Below are 10,623 nucleotides of genomic sequence, written 5' to 3' on the forward strand. Positions count from 1 at the left end.
TTAGGGATCCCGGGGGCAGTGCGCATGCTGCTGGCGGCAGGGGCGCGGCGGCGGGGGCAGCAGCGGGCCGGGCCGCAGCCAGGTGGCGGAGAGGAGCACTCAGCATCCAGGTGGGGGGACGACTCCGGCAGGGTTTCCATGGAGATTCCTCTGGGTCTAGCCTAAAAACGGCGGATCAGCTGACACCATTAGCTCAGGACCTAATTACTGCTTATTGGAGCAACAAATGAGGGAGAGGGCCAGCTGCAAAGGGAGAGTTTTTATCCACCGCCACCCCTCCTTCCTCACCCCCCGCCCCCGCCCCTCTGGGGTCCCGGGTGAATTCTCATTAACTCGCAAGACTCCTGCAACAACAATTCCTCTTCTCTGGAGGCCACCCTGACTGCTTTTATTCTTTTTATTTCCTCCTTTTGTGTCTACATTAAAATGTTAAGATAAATCCGTTGTCCTGAGTCCTTAAATTTCCCCCCAATAAATATTACACCAATAGAGCTCGGAGAGTACACGTGGGCTAGAAGACACAATAACTAATAATCTAATCCAAGTGTTTGGGGAGTCACTTTGAACTTCCTGAATTGGGTATTTATCTGCAGGCCTTTTAAGAATGTAGTACCTTAAATACATAAATATTTGGAACAAGCAGTTGAACAGAAGAATCTCTTGCATCACCTCAGTGTGGTGTAGCTCATAAGAACAGCTCCGATAAAAGTTTTCCTTGTGGCATCAGAGATAGAGAATGATTCCAAGCGGGGAGATCTAGACTTTATTGTATGTGGTTTCATGGTTCCTATAAGATTCTGGAAGTAGAGTTAGTCCTAGGGTGGCCATTCATTCAAGAGTACGCTGTGGTTCTGTAAAATTTACTTTCTCTTATGGTTATCACTTAACTCTCAGTTTCCGAATTCTTTTGGTTGCCTTTTGTCTGAAAAGTCATCCCATCTCCTCTAAGTCTTAGCCAAGTGCTTTCAGACCCATGAGGCCTGCTTCCTTGGCTACTCGCGTTAAAACAATGTCTTTAGACTCCTCTGCATACGGTCTTTCAAACATTTGGAACCTTGTCTCATAGTGAGACATGCACTTTAATTGACATACAGCACATAAGCACATTTGTCCTCCAAAAATGTTATGAAAAAATATTTGATTCCATGCAATACACACTGCGATTTGCCATTTGCTCCCATTTATTATTATTACTCTGATGTAAAGTGTGGTCCCAACCCAACACATTTATTTTATGATTCAACAAAAGATGACTGGCAACCAATAGTTTTTAAGACATTGTTTTAGATTATAAAGAGTGTGTCCCCCTTGTACTATATTTATAGTTTCATGAGTCAAATAGAATCTTGAATGGAAGGCCCCAGAGAGTGTTGTTTTTTTCCCGTTACTGTAGCACAATGAAAAATGGATATAGTAAGTGCTTAGTAAATATATTTTGAGTTAGTTAATATAGTAAAGAGAGAGAAAGAGTTAGAGAAGAAGCAGGCAGGCACAATTCTTGGCCATCCCTTTTGACCTTTGCTGGGTAGTGTTTGGATAGTTGATTGTTAGGGCCAAAGGTGAACCTGGGTGGGGGGGTGAAAGGATTGAGACAAGACCGACAAGAGAATGAAAGCTGGGTCTCCATGGGACGCTACTCCTTGATGAGGAGCCAGCGCCCACAAGCCGTGTCTTTATTTTATATCAGATGCCACGAGGCAAACTAGGGGCGTGATCACGTTGTTTACAGCATTCTCGTGAGTTTCAACCCCACTCAACTACATGCACCCGAACTCTATCACAAGGCACGTGGGGCCACGTGTCGGACCATAGGTTCACACTTACAACCACAGCCGTTGGCTATGATTGTGCTGGGAGGGCCCTGCCCTCCAGCTGGGACTTGCACGTGGCAATAAGAGGACCCTGTCCTTTCATTAGTCCGAGGCTTGAACCTGGCCAAAACACTGTAGCTGCGCCCCACAGTTGGTCTTAAGAAAATACCCGGCCTTACCACATACACAAGTTCACTAGATTTATGACTATACTTGATACTCTAATGCACAGAAATTAGAGCACTTTAGACATAAGAATTCACAGAATACAAGCTAATGTGTAATTAACTCTCAGCTGTATTAACTAAATTTGGTATACAAGCAAAAAGAAAAACGCACAAAATTAAAAGTCATACAAGATGCATTCTTTTTAGAAGTTAATTATTGAAATAATATTCACATTGGACCAAAGGCAATAGCCCTAGAATTGCATGGGCCAAGCTGTCAGAGCCATGTGGATTCTCCTCTCCATAGTGGAACCCAAAATGTACTTTGCTCTATACTTGTACTCATTATTGTTTGTCTAGGCCAGGGGTCCTCAAACTCTTTAAACAGGGGGCCAGTTCACTGTCCCTCAGACCGTTGGAGGGCCGGACTATAGTTTAAAAAAAACTATGAACAAATTCCTATGCACACTGCACATATCTTATTTTGAAGTAAGAAAACAAAACAGGAACAAATACAATATTTGTATTTGCATGTGGCCCACGGGCCGTAGTTTGAGGACCCCTGGTCTAGGTTGTCGACATCTTTTACCACTAGCAGGGATGGGGAACCTTTTTTTCTGCCAAGGGCCATTTGGATAGTTACACCATCATTCACAGGCCATACAAAATTATCAACTTAAAAATTAGCCTGCTTATATTTGTTCAAATATTTTATTAACTCACTCATTATGCCTTGGCAGGGCCAGACCAAATGATTTCCAAGGCCTTATATGGTCCATGGGCCGGATATTCCCCACCCTGACTAAGAGCATGTGCATCTGACAAATCTAACATCCGTTTCAGCAACTTTGGATTTATTCCCCTGCTTTACTTTTAACTTCTCTAGAGTCAGGACCTCCCAGCCACACCTAGAGGGTTGTACTGAGCCGTTTCATCAGCTCAGTTATGCTTCATGTAAATAGGCTACCTACTTAACTTTCCATTTCCCAAGAAGATGACTTCAGAATTGTTTCTCTACAGAGCATCTCTCTCCAAAAAGTGACTTCATCTCTACCCCTGGCCCAGGGTCCTGACAGCTATTTATAGGGGGAGGAAGTAAGAATTATTATATCAGAGAATTATATTTTTAAGTATATTTTTTATTGATTTCAGAGAGGTAGGGAGAGGGAGAGAGAAATATCAATGATGACAGAGAATCAGTGACTCTCTGCCTCCTGCACACCCCCTACTGAGGATGGAGCCCGCTACCTGGGCATGTGCCCTTGACTGGGAATCGAACCGTGACCTCATGATTCATAGGTTGCTGCTCAACCACTGAGCACACTGGCCAGGCAACAATTATATTTTCATTAAACATAATTCAAATGTTGAGGTATAATCAATATGATTTTCTTATAAAAATAAAATATCTCCCAACTTAAGATGATTTTGTTTATGACATTTTTAAAATCTGAAAATCTTACCTTTTACTATCAATCACAAATATTAACCCAACACTACATATTCATCAACAAACTGTTACAGTACAAATAACATATAATCTGTAATTATACAATAAGTGTTCAAAGAATAAATAAGCCTTCATCCATTCATATAATTAAGCTTTCATTCAACAAATATTTACTGAGCATCAATTACTCTGGTAGGCTCTAGAATTAAAGTAGTCAATAATAGATATAGATTTAGCTATAGATATAGATAGATGCTCCTCATCTAAAGCAACTACATTTTTTCTACAGAAAACATGATAAGCAAGGAAATAGCTGGTGCTTGAGGTAAGTGCTGTTCTCTCTAAATGGGTAACATTTAACTTGGGATAAAGGATGGCAAAGGGCCAATCAGAAAAAGATCCAGGAAGGGGAACGACAGTCACAGCACAGAGGGCTGAATGCAAGAGTTGTTGGCACATTTGAGGAATGAAAGCAAGGCCAGGGCCACTGGACCTTACTGAGCTTGAAAGAGAGGTAGGGTACGAGGTCTCAATAGTCTTCTGGGGCCAGATCTTGGAGGGCAGTGCTCTGATAAGAACTCTGAATTTTATAACTGGTCCAGCGGAAAGTCAATAAAGGATTTTAAGCAGGAGAATTATATGATATGAAATGCATTTTTATAAGTTTCACTCCATTTTGAGGTGGAGGATGGCAACGGGTCAGTATGGAAGCAAGAAGACCAGTGAGGAAGCTTGAGGTAGTCCTTGCAGCTTAGGTGAAGTACTGTGGTGATGGATTAGAAAGTGAGTAAAAGAAGAGAAATGATAGGTTGAAGATATGTTTTAAATATAGGAAAAGGCAGGGGATTGCATGCGGCAGGGGAGGGAAAAGTTTGGGTCAAGGATGACTTGTGTCTCATAGTTTCGGTAGTATGGATAGTAAGGCCATTAACTTAGAGAGGGGAGTTTGGAGGAGAAACAAATTGGGAGTTGGAGGCTGAGGTAGGAATGGAAGCAGTTTGGGAGAAGAGGCAGGAAGAAGTAATTTAATTTCAGAAAAGTTAAATTTGAAATACTGGGAGAATTGTTCATGCAGGCATTTGAATATAGAAACAAGAACTCCAAAAAACGTCTGGGCTGGAGATATAAATACAGTGACTTTAAAACCACAGGAATGAATGACATCATCTCTACCCACATTCCCCCATCCCTCAAAAGAGCAAGCCTCCATCTTTTGATATTGATTTGAACACAGGTACACCTTATGACTAAAAGAGAAAGCCATGCACTGACTGGCCGAAGTTGGGCTCTATTGGTATAACACTGATCGTGGGAAAGCCCGAGACACAGAGCAAAGGCATTCGGGTCAGTCCTTGAGAAGACCTAAACTTGTAGTGAGTTCCAAACTTTATGTGGCTTTAAAATTATTTAAAGTTTTTACGGGGAAGACTGAAAGCTCAGTTTAGATCTATTCTAGATTAGACCAAGACCAGGAGGCATGTTAAAACCGGAGTCTAAAATTTGAGGATGGCCTTTGAGAGATCCTGTCATTGAAGGGACCAAATAATGACTTTGTCTGCTGAGTTGAGTCACTAAGAGATTTTGATCCCTTTTCATTAGAGATTGTGTTGGATTATAGTTCCTCCCTGGAAACTGGGAAGTTCTGAACATCTTTATGCATTAGTAACTCTTTCAAGCAAAAGGAGTTAGTGAAGGAAGCAAATGGCCAACACAATGAGCAACTTGATTACTGAATAGCACGGTAACATTTCAAAACGAAACAGAATAAACAAAGAAACAAATGCATAGCTCATGCAGATAGGGACAGTTGGAATTGCATAAAAAATGTCACCAGTCTGATTTTATTAGTTGATTTCCATTCTATTGACTCTTCTTCCAAACTATTTTGAAAAGAGCCTGTCTGAGTTATGCTATCTCTCTCCTTTGTTTCAGTAAAGAAATACATTTGAGAGAGTTTAAATATTGTATGATCTATATGGGTATCATTACTAAGACACAGAAAAACATTTCTGCTTATTTTTAAGCTATAGTATCAGTATCTTTATTCCATTTTCCAACCAAAGGAAAAATTCAGAAATTTAATGTTGTTGTTTGTCCCCAAGGTTGGTATGATAATCATTAAATACTAGAGGCCCGGTGCATAAAATTCATGCACCTGGAGCGGGGGGTGTCCCTCAGCCTGGCCTGTGCCCTCTTGCAGTCCAGGAGCCCTCAGGGGATGTCCGACTGACGACTTAGGCCTGCTTCCCCTGGGGAGCAGGCCTAAGCCATCAGTCGGATATCATTAGCACTACTGCGGAGGCGGGAGAGGCTCCTGCCACCGCCACTGTGCTCACCAGCAGTGAGCCCAACTCAGGGCTTCTGGCTGAGTGGCGCTCCCCCTGTGGGAGCACAATGACTACCAGCGGGCAGTTCCTGCATAGAGCATCTGCCCCCTGTTGGTCAGTGTGCATCATAGCGACCAGTCATTCTGCCATTCAGTCTCTGCATATTAGCCTTTTATTATATAGGATAATGCATTGGCCAAAAGTTAATTTCCATAAATACTTAAGTGTGCAAACTAAGAAGACATTAGACTTGACATTCTAATGGATTTTTGAATTTCTCTTGAATTCCACCTTTAACATCTCTGTGTAAGCAAGTCCATGGCACAGCCAGTTCCTGCATTTTATAGTCACATGTCATTCAACAATTCTCCACCCATCTTTATCTAGCTGTTATAGCTATGATAAACTGCAAAGTAATGTAATAGTCTGGTGTTCATGTCCCCTGTATCAGAGAATATAGTACATTTTTTTCTGGCCCCAAATACTGCTTTATTTCCCACTAGCCATATGGCTTATCTTTTCTCCAAAATATATGTCTTAACGCAGTAATCCACATATTCATCTTCAATGCAATGGACAGTGCTACTGTAGAATTTCTATACTACTTTTATAATAGTTATTATCTCATAAAAAATAACTCTTCTGAGAAAAGGGAGCAACCTACCACTGCCCAACTTTCATTATATTTTAACATATGCCCTATTTTTACTCTGATTTCTGTTAAGTGAACCAATTAATGTCATCATCATCTATTCCTTATATCTCATAATATATTGTTATTCAGTATAGGTAGGATATTTGTTTAACTTGAAAGATAAAAGTCATAAGAACAGAAATATCTTGGTTAAAATCACAGACTCTAGAAATAGTTTTCATGGGGAGCCATCTGAGTTCAAACTCTGGAAAATAACTGTAATAATACTAAAACACTAGTTTTCTTCTCCCCTCTTTTTTTTTTTTTTTGAAAAAAAATGGGGGGAGGGGAAGCTGAAGGAATAACTACCCTTAGTTTCCCTGGGACTATAGTACTGTGAGAGGCATTGAAAAGCAAGGCAGAAAAGTTTTAGATTTTCATGTTTTCTCTCCTAAAATGAGCATCTCCCAACTTTATGGGAAATTCTTTCATTAGACCGTTGATCAACAAGCAGTGTAAACATTCAGGTTTCCAACATTTAAGTTCTTTTTATAGCTTATATCAAGTTTTGGAAATGAATTAACTTAAAAAAATGAAGTGTTCCTCTTATATGCACAGACCTCTTGGACAATTCAACTCAAACTGTCCGTTGTGGTGATCCTGGGCCACATACCCATTTATCTTAATGAATTGTAAATTTCAGGTTGCACTAATCTTCCAGGCAGAGCTTCACACATTTGTTCAGGAGACACCTATTGCCTAATCTATCAGACTGCCCAACTTATTAAAAACAGCCTCAATTACACTATAAGGCAATCAAACCTTTAAAAGTCATTTTCGCCATCCTATATAATAAAAGGCTGGTATGCAAATTACCCCCTTGACTGAGAGTTCGACCAGAGGGTGGGGCTGGCTGGCCAACCACCCGCGGCCCCTTCCCCTGGGCCCCGATCTGGGTTGCTGGCTGGAACCCACCTGTGCACAAATTTGTGCACCAGGCCTCTAGTTAATTTATAATTAGGTGTGATGATTGGAACAAACCCCCACATACAAGGGGAAGGTGAGGCATCTCCTTGAGGATCAGTGATAGATCCTCAGATAAATTTTGAAACAACATTCATCCTTGAAATATTAAGATTTCTTTTGACAAATAAAATCATTTGAGCTTACCATTTTGTTTGAATATTAAATTTACTAAGCCCAAGTAAAATTGTGACTTCTGCCTTATACTTGTATAAATTGTTTCAAAATATTCAAATGACCATTATTTTTTAAATATCAGAAAATTATGCTATTTATAAATACCAATTTAATTATGAAATATATAGTGATAATACTGGCTCACTTTCCTATGACTACTCATCAAAGTAAAGGCACACTATTATTGCTTCATACATTTTAAGAATAAATTCAATATAGACTTCTGTCTGCTTTTAGTGCTGTGGCTGACCAGAGACTCTAAAAGGCCCTTCTTCAAGGAAACAGCGCAAGGATGCACACATGGGTACATTTGATTGCGTCGCTGGGCTCAAAGGACATGGGGAAAGTATCTCATTTCCACACCACCCCTCCAAAAATACCCATTGAATACTGACCAAAAAGCAGAAAACACACCAAAGGAGCTAGAGTATCTTATGAGGAAAGTCAATACCAACATCACAGTAGGAAACTGAGCATTAGATCAGCAGCACAGTGCCCGAAACTCCTGTATTAAGCCAGAGACCTTGATGGGTTTTATGAGGTCGGCCTTGCCTCCAGCTCATGGTAAATATAAATTCTCTATAGGGGAAAACATCCACAATTTGATTAATCAGGTTTGCTCCAGATTAAGATAAACAAAAGTGAACATACAATTAGAAATGTCTAACAACAAGAATCCCAACTATTATCTATAAAAGCCAGTGCAAGTAACAACAAAACTAAACCATGAAAGATTTTATTTAAAAACAGCCAACAATTAATCTATGGTAATAGAAGTCAGTATGGCGTTTCTTTTGGTCACAGTGACTGGGGGAGGACACATAGAGCATCTCTAAAATGCTGGTAACATTCTGTTTCCTAATCTATGTGCTAATTACACAGGCTGTTAGCTTTATGAAAATCCATTGAGTTATATACTTATTATTAGTGCACTTTTCCCCATGTATGTTAATATTCAATTAAAAAGTTTACATCTAAAAAGCAATAAACATGCAAACTCTATAGATCAATCACTAACAATATTTTTAAAGTATAATTGATATACTGAGAGAGGAAATAAAATGGGATCATAGAAAATAATTAAAATCAGAGAAGATGGAGAAAAAGAAACAAGGAATATAGCAAATACAAAAAATAGCTACAAAATGATAGATACTGATCCAATGATATAAATATGATAAATTTAAATGTAAATGGTCTAAACACACCAATTAAAAGACAGAGACTGTCAGAGTGGATGGCAAAAGAAGACCCAACCATATTTTATCCACAAGAAACTGAGTTTAAATATAAGAATTCCTATAGATTAAAAGTAAAATAATAGAGAAAGATATAGCATGTTAATGTAATTAAAAGAGCTGGTCTTAGACTCAGATAGAGAGCAGATAGACAGCTCTGGTTTGTGTGTGTGTGTGTGTGTGTGTGTGTGTGTTGGGGGGGTGGTGGTAGAGGGATTGAGCAAAGAAAAAAAAAGAGAGAGAAAACTCACAAACACAGACAACAGTGTGGTGATTATGGAGGGGAGAAGGTGGTGGTGTTGGAGGAGAGTATAAGGAAGCTAAATGGTGATGAGAAAAATTAAAACAAGAAAAAAAAAGAAAAAGAAGGTGGTCTATATTAATTTCAAACAAGCATACTTTAGAACAATAAAGATTATCCAGAATAAATAAGGGGCATATAATGATAATGTGATTGATTTTTCAATTACACATAACAATTTTATTAATGTGCTTGTGCCTAACATGAAAATATGTCAGCTAAACCCGGTAGAATTGCAAGGAGAAATAAATCCACCACTACAGTTGAGACTTCAACAGCTTTCTGCCAGTGTTGATAGATAAAGCAGGCAGAAAATCAATGAGGATATAGATGGCCCAAACAGTACTATCAATCACCTTGATCAAAGACATTTATAGGACACTCCATCCAACAACAGCAGCGTGCTTCTTCTCAAGCTCACAGGGAACAGTTATCAAGTTATACCACATTCTGGAACAAACAACAACATTTATAAATATATAAGAATATAAATTACATAATGTATGTCCTCAGATGATATGGAATTAAATTAGAAACCAATAACAGAAAGACATCTGAAAAAATCCCCAAATTTGGGAGATTAAACAAAACACTTATAAATAATACATGGGTTAAAAAAAGTCTTGAGAAAAAATTAAAAAATATTCTGCACTAAATGAAAAATATACATCTTATTAAAAATGTATGGCCCTGGCTGGTGTGGCTCAGTTGATTGGAGCTTTGTCCCATGCACCAAGGGAGGGTGGGTTCCATTCCCGGCCAGGGTGCATTGGGGAAGCAACTGGTTGTTTCTCTCTCACATTGATATTCCTCTCTCTCTCTCTCTCTCTCTCTCTCTCTCAAATCAATAAATCAATTAAAATAAAAATTTGTGGATGCAGCAAAAGCAGTGCTTAACGGGTAATTTAGACCATCCAATATATATGTTAGAAAAGCAAATAAATAAATAAATAAATAAATAAATCTAAAAATAGTAACCTACCTTTCACCTTAGGAAACTAAGAAAAAGAGCAAAAGAAGTCCAAAAGGAAGAAGAAAGGAAAGAATACAAAATTAGAAAAGAAATCACATAAAATGGAAAATAGGAAAACTGGAGAAAAATCAACAAAACCAAAATCAGGTTCTTTGAAAAACACACAAAAATAGCAACAAACCTCTAACAGACTGACCAAGGAAAAAGGAGATATAAATTACCACATTCAGAAATTTTATGTCATTACAACTCATCACATATACATTAAAAGGATATTAAGAGAGAATACTATGAACAAGACTATGCCTATACATTTGATAACTTAGTTAAAATGGACCAATTCCTTGAATGAAAAAAATACCAAAACTCACACTAGGAAATATAAATAATCTGAATAGACCTATATCTATTAAATTGAGTAAATATTAATAACTTTCCAAAAAAATACTAAGCCTAGTATGTTTCACTGGTAAATTCTACCAAATTCTACCATTTAGGGAAGAAATGATTTCATTCCACAGT

The sequence above is a fragment of the Myotis davidii genome, unplaced genomic scaffold, assembly GCF_000327345.1.
Source record: "Myotis davidii unplaced genomic scaffold, ASM32734v1 scaffold520, whole genome shotgun sequence".
Lineage (NCBI taxonomy): Eukaryota > Metazoa > Chordata > Mammalia > Chiroptera > Vespertilionidae > Myotis > Myotis davidii.